The sequence below is a fragment of the Brassica napus genome, chromosome C9 (assembly GCF_020379485.1).
Source record: "Brassica napus cultivar Da-Ae chromosome C9, Da-Ae, whole genome shotgun sequence".
Taxonomy (NCBI): domain Eukaryota; kingdom Viridiplantae; phylum Streptophyta; class Magnoliopsida; order Brassicales; family Brassicaceae; genus Brassica; species Brassica napus.
This window is the reverse complement of record NC_063452.1, coordinates 16,068,867-16,075,150: the sequence shown is the minus strand read 5'-3', so window position 1 is coordinate 16,075,150 and position 6,284 is coordinate 16,068,867. Positions and strand designations below refer to the sequence as shown.

Here is a 6,284-nt window from a genome sequence, read left to right as displayed (position 1 = left end):
CTCTGCAATTTTTGAAGAACATATGCAATGGCCGAATATCCCAAGCATGTTCAAATGAGATATTTTGAGGAAGTCTTCTCACCATCTTCCTAAACCCAGCTAGCTGCTCTGCACTAATAGGATCCATCAAAATGTCTAGGTGGAATTGGATATGGAACCATAGGAACATAGACTCGAACTGGTGGAGTCTCAACAAGTTCGTCGGGAGCAGTCACTTTAGAGCTAGCAGAGTGCTTTGTTCTCTCTTCTGCGTCAGAAACAGTTTCAACAGACAGTTGCTCCGGTTCCTTTCCCTCAGATTTCTCACATCTCAGCTCTGCTGCATTACAGTGCTCAACCATAGGATTCATCACATTCTTTCCAGGAAGGGTACCTTGCTGACTCTTGATACTCTCAGTTGCTTGAGCAAGTTGAACATCAATCCTCTTTTTGTGGTTACTCACAGTATCATACTTTGTATTCAGTTTAGTGAACATGTTGTCCATCCTAGTGTTGATGTCTGTAGAAACCTGATTCAATGCCTTGCCATGAATCTGCATACCCTGCAACAGTTGTTGCATCATCATACCCATACCCTTCAGCTCATCTGGTTGACGGTTCCCGATAGCTGGAACAGCTTGCCGATTGCTCTGCGGTTGTCGCTGGTTCTGGTTCTGAACCTGTCCGGCCGTAGCTTGCTCCATTCTGAAGACGTGCCCTTGGTTGTTTTTCAGTAGCTGATCTACCTTGGCAGTCAGCTCCTCTATCTTCTGGGTGTCAGAACTGTTCCCTTTCTTGGAGCAATCACTATCCTCGTTCTTATTGGCTGAGGTGGCAGCCATGTTCTCAATCAGCTCAAACGCTCCATCAGTGGTCTGAGTCATGAAGTCTCCGTTGCTGGCAGAGTTCATAGCACTCTGAAATTTCCAGTCAACTCCATCATAGAAAATTCCCAAGAGGTAGTCATCATCAAATCCATGGTGAGGAGATTCTCTGCGATAGTCATTGAAGCGCTCCCATGCATCGCAGAAAGGCTCATCAGTGAGCTGTCTGAAGGAGGTGATCTTGTTCCTCAATGCAGTTGTTCTCGCCTTAGAGTAGAAATGACTGAGGAACGCTGATCGCACATGTTCCCATGAAGTGAGAGAGCCGGTAGGGAGAGAGTTCAACCACCGTGCAGCTTTTCCATCAAGAGAGAATGAGAATAACATGCACCTGATGTAGTCGGGTGGAACACCATTTGCGCGAGTGAAACTGCATACTTTTTCGAAGCTCTCAATATGCTCCATTGGAATTTCTGTAAAGAGACCAGAAACCACCTTTCTCTGTACTAGACCGATCAAAGCAGGCTTGATCTCGAAGTCCTGCCTGGTACATGGTGGAGGAAATATGGCAGAACGAGTAGTAGAAATGTGGCAAGGAAGGTTTCTCTACCCGATTAAAGCAGTCTGCGCCTGTTGTTCCTGCCGCGCGAGAGCAGCCTATTCAGCAGCATCCTGCTGAGCTTGGATGGTCTGCTGTATTTGAAGCATCTGTTGTTGCATCTCTTGCAACTGAGCAGTGAGTTGCTCTTGATTGCCGTAGTCACCCATTATGGCGTTGTTCGGCCCTGATTGTTGATGGTTTGTTCTTTCTAACCTTGCTAGCTCCTGGTTGCTAAATATAACTAACTCTCCTTGTGCGTTTTTCTGAGTATGTCTACTGGTCATGCACCTGAAAAATTAGCTGCAACAAAAAGGATTGAGCAAGTTAGAGGTCTTAGACTAAATAAATAACCGAAAAATAAAGGTAAAAAGATGGTCCCCGGCAACGACGCCAAATTGATATTACGTGTATACGCACACCAATTAACCTAATGTGCACACTACTACAATCAAATGGTATGTCGATGTAGCACTTTAGGATCGAATCCACAGAGACCAACGATTACACTTTATTTCTATAGGATCAATATCAAGCTAAAACAATATGGGGGTTTTTAGATTTGAGGGTTTCGTGACAAGCAAATAACAAGATTAATTAAAGGATTTTAGATGATTAAGAGAGCTAAGTTCAGGGTGATTCATCGGGATACTTAGGATCATAAGCCACACAACTATTCAGGAATACAATTCAAATCAATATAGAACTTGAACAACAAGATTAGATAAACCCACTGTCGTGGTGTCTACCAATTTATCAAGCAATCCTAATGTCTAAACTGTCGTTTGGATTAGAGAATGATGACAAGCATTAAGTTTGGATTCAATTGGTTCACGATTTGCCTTAACATCAGCTTTCGTTGGCTAAGGACAAATCGCCTATCTATGCTTGTTCTAGCAATCTAAAACACTTTTGATTATTAGATTAAACCTATGATCAGTTGATAAATCTTCAAGTACAAAAGACTCCAATGGTTTCTTGTGTAAAAACTAGCGTAGAATGATAATAAAAAATAAGAAAAGATATATATATACATATATATATACATATATATATACATATATATATATATGCAGGTCTATGGCGGCCTGGGAGTAAAAAGGGAAAGCCCTAGGTAAAATCCCGAAATATTTGGAAACTTCCTTAAATATCTCTGCCGCTGGAAAAGGCACTCAGGTTGCTCCACTCGAATGTTTTGCGTGAAAATCACCAAATTGCATTGTTTTCTGTCTTTTTTGTTCCAGCTGGTCCATCTCCCATCCAATGCAACTCCAGACCTGTAATGACTCGTAAATGACTAGGAAGACTCGATAAAGACTTGAAAACCATATATACAAGATGTCTAAAACACCATATATCAATAGTCAGCCACGTTGTTGCTACTCGCTCTATGTTAGATTAGAGTAGATGTGTCTAGCACAGGCTCTATATTCAGCTCTTGGCAACTCAACTGTAACTGCAACTCCATGAATCTGTCCCTTATGCTGATCGGATATTGTGGGAACCAAAATTCGCACTGTCGATTTCCGTTTAAATTAGGAAACTAAGAAAACCCCAATTTCCCAGAGGTCCCGGATATCTGCTAATACCACACGCCAAGCAATCAGAACACAAAAATAACAACGATAAAGTATAAGAAATTGAAAAAAGAGCAAAGTAGCTCTTATTCCGATTCGCGTTTGAGCGTTACAACAAGGTAAGAGCCTGGGCTACGAGAGCTGTCGGCGAGATTCCTAGTTCTAAAACCCTAAGACGGCAATAACCTAGTTGAGTCGCAGCTCGAATAACAAAAACAGAAATATGCCTAATTGCTCTAAGTGCTAAGTTTGCTCTGAGAAAAGTACTCCTCATGCTTCTCGCCTAAGACTCCTTATATACAGGCTCCTAGGTCAGTTTGCGCTTTTCCTCTTCTGCGCTTAAGCCGTCATAGCGTAAAAAAGGAGATATTCCATTTTTTCCGATCTTCATAATTATCTTCAAAATTTCGTATTTATCCGCGGAAACTTGACATTTATCTTAGGTCCCTTTGGGCCGTCTTCTGACTCGAAGCGTTCATTACGGCTTCTTTCGATAAAGAATGAACTTTCCGCGGTTTTTACGGTAAAGTTTGATCGATGGCTTAGAATGGCGGGAAACGTGAAATGGGTTCGCTACGGTCTTCGGGAGATAGCATCGAAGGGTAGACGAGAATGCATGGACTAATGTTGTATCGACGTTTCGGAAGAGCTCGGTCACTGCGTAGCGATCGAGCAGAATGGACGCTCGGTCGCTACGTAGCGACCGAGCGGAACGAACGTAGCGACCGAGCTTCGGCTTGAGCTCGGTCGCAACGTAGCGACTGAGCGGAAGGAACGCTCGGTCGCTACGTAGCGACCGGGCTTCGCCTCGAGCTCGGTCGCTACGTAGCAACCAGACAGCGTGCATGTGCGGTAGTAGCGTAATGACCGAGCTTGGTTCATCCGTGTTCCGATCGTCATACTCGGACCTATCCGTAACTGGTCTGGGTATGTTTACGATGGCTTTTGTTTGATCTAAACAGAATTCGAACGAAATTTTATCCCGGGAACATACGTTGCTACGTTCTCTTGATCGAACATGATTTGTTGCGAAAAGACATACTTGTATTTTGCGGGGATTTGGACGTAAAACGACCCCAACAGTTAGCCCCCCATCTCGTTAGGATCGTGGATTTCTAGTGAGATTCCAATGTGCGGTATGGCGAGTTCGGACGAGATTGGTGTATTTGGGCGAAGTTCGTATCCGAAAATCCGTAAGTAAATAGTAATTTCTCATGCCTATAAGAAGAGAGATAATTTCTTCACAACCTTTACACTTACTCATTCTCATAGAGAGGTTTCTTGAAAAATTCTTTCTTCTTTTTCTTTCTCTCTATCATTTCCTTCTTGATTAAAAAAGAAAACACGAGATGTCGAGTAAGAAGAGGAGTTCGAAGAAAGGGTCCTTGCCCGCGAATGTTTCTGAAGAGCTCTGTGTGCCAAAGATAGAATTCGTTCCTCATTCGGTAGACCCGGCCGAGAATGAGGCATGGTGGGTGGCGTGTTATGGTTCGATCACGCCTCCCAAAAGAAATCGTTCCCGGTCATGAACCGTCGCCCGGTCGAGGAAGGTGCACCAAGTAGGAGTACTAGCGAATTCCTCGAGGTTATGTTGTCGTTCTACCATATTTCGGATGCGGTGGAGTTCAGGGTTCCTCGTCAAGGAGAGCGCGCTAGTAGTCCCCCAGAGGGTTACTTTACTTGTTATGAAGCATTCGTAGTGCGCTGTCGTTTGTGGTTCCCGATTCTCGAAATTATCGTCCGTGTGTTGGATCTTTTCGGGGTGGCGATAAGCCAACTGAATTCCCTTGGCATCCAGCACCTCATTGGAGTTCTGATCCTGAGCTACGAGCATGGTCTCTCTCTTACCGTCGATCATTTCGAAGCGCTTCTTAGGTTGCAGATCATCAAGGATACGAACAAGTACAAGCTGGTCCCTCGGAACTTCATGTCAGTGGTTTAGGGGTTTACTTCTAACTTCGACTCGTGGCAGAAGTTTTTCTTCTTCGTTCGTGTGGACTCTGCGTCTGTCGAAAAGAGTTGTATCCCATTGTTCCGGAGGTTGTCAAACGATCGTCCCTTCATCAATCCCCTTGCTCCGTTTCCTGAGGACATTATCGCGGTGAGGGATCTGCTCAGGAACGGTCCTTTTTTCTGGACTTCCTTTACGCCGAAGAGAGTTCGAAAGGCGTTGAGGTTTATGCATCCTAGTCCTTCTTTGGGCGGGGAAACAGGGAGTGATTCCGAGCCTGATGACCAAGGTCCCGACGCTGCTCCCACGGTTGCGACGAGGCTGAATTCTTCGAAGGGGAAAGATATTGACCTCGGTAACTTGGAGTTTTCGGTGGACGATTGCATGCTTCCGGGATGGGATATGGACCTTGCTTTCGGCGATGGAAGCGGTACGAGCGAGGTCCCTATTCTGGACTTTGATGATTTCTTCGCTGATCTTCCCTCGGGCTTCGTTGCTCCTCCGGCCATGAACGAGTCGGGGAGGCCGAAAGTCGTCGCGGAAGGATCTCGTATCATCAACGGGCTATAGGCTTTAAGAATTTTGACGATCGTTTCAAGTGTATATATATATATTTTTTTTGCTTATAACGTGTCAAACGGTTTTACAGGGCTTGAACTTGCTTGGATCGGCCATTGAGGCGAGCCATAGAGAAGCCATGATCTATCGCTTTAAAGCGGAGAAGGTGGAGAAGGATCTTGCTCGCATGCGAGACGAGATGTTGGCGCGATATGCTCAACTCGCTCGTGATCATGCCAGGGCTTTTCGTAGGGCGGCACGGAAGGGCAAGAGGGAGATTGTCGTGGTGATGAAGACTCGCGCCTCTCAATTCCAGGTTGAGTACGGGAACCTCAAGGATGCTTTCAACTCGCTGGGTGACTTCCGTGAGTGTCGCGGTTCAGTCCGGAGCCTTTGGAAGGTGCGGGCGGATGACTACGTTTTCGAGAGGGAGATGGACTTAATGAAAGGCGGCATGAAGGATCATGCTCACGCTGAGACGCTCATTTCTCCGATCGACGGGAGGACTCTGGGATTCTGGGATCCCATCCCGGTTTCTCCTGACACCGTAGAGACCACGACCGAGTTTGCCGGTGGCGATAAGGAAGTGAACTATCTTGCGGATGCATTCGGAGCTTCTTTGTCCGGGAATTTTAACTTATATCTATGAGAGGTGAGTGTTTGATGGGAAGAAGTTTTTCCCTTATCTAGTATTCTGCGGCCAAGTGTGGCCTTCGTTCATATATGTCCGGCCGAGTGTGGCCTTCGAAGTTTGTATGGGCCTGTTTTGGCCGCTTTTATTTTTATCGGGACTGGTC

General features: G+C 45.4%; 1 non-coding gene across 1 annotated transcript; it reads left to right on the top strand.

The window, feature by feature from the left end:
* The first annotated feature begins 951 nt into the window (after positions 1-951).
* Positions 952-1,058, top strand: LOC125593672. The gene has a single exon (XR_007329572.1). It is a non-coding gene; the product is annotated as a small nucleolar RNA R71 (small nucleolar RNA).
* Positions 1,059-6,284: the final 5,226 nt, after the last annotated feature.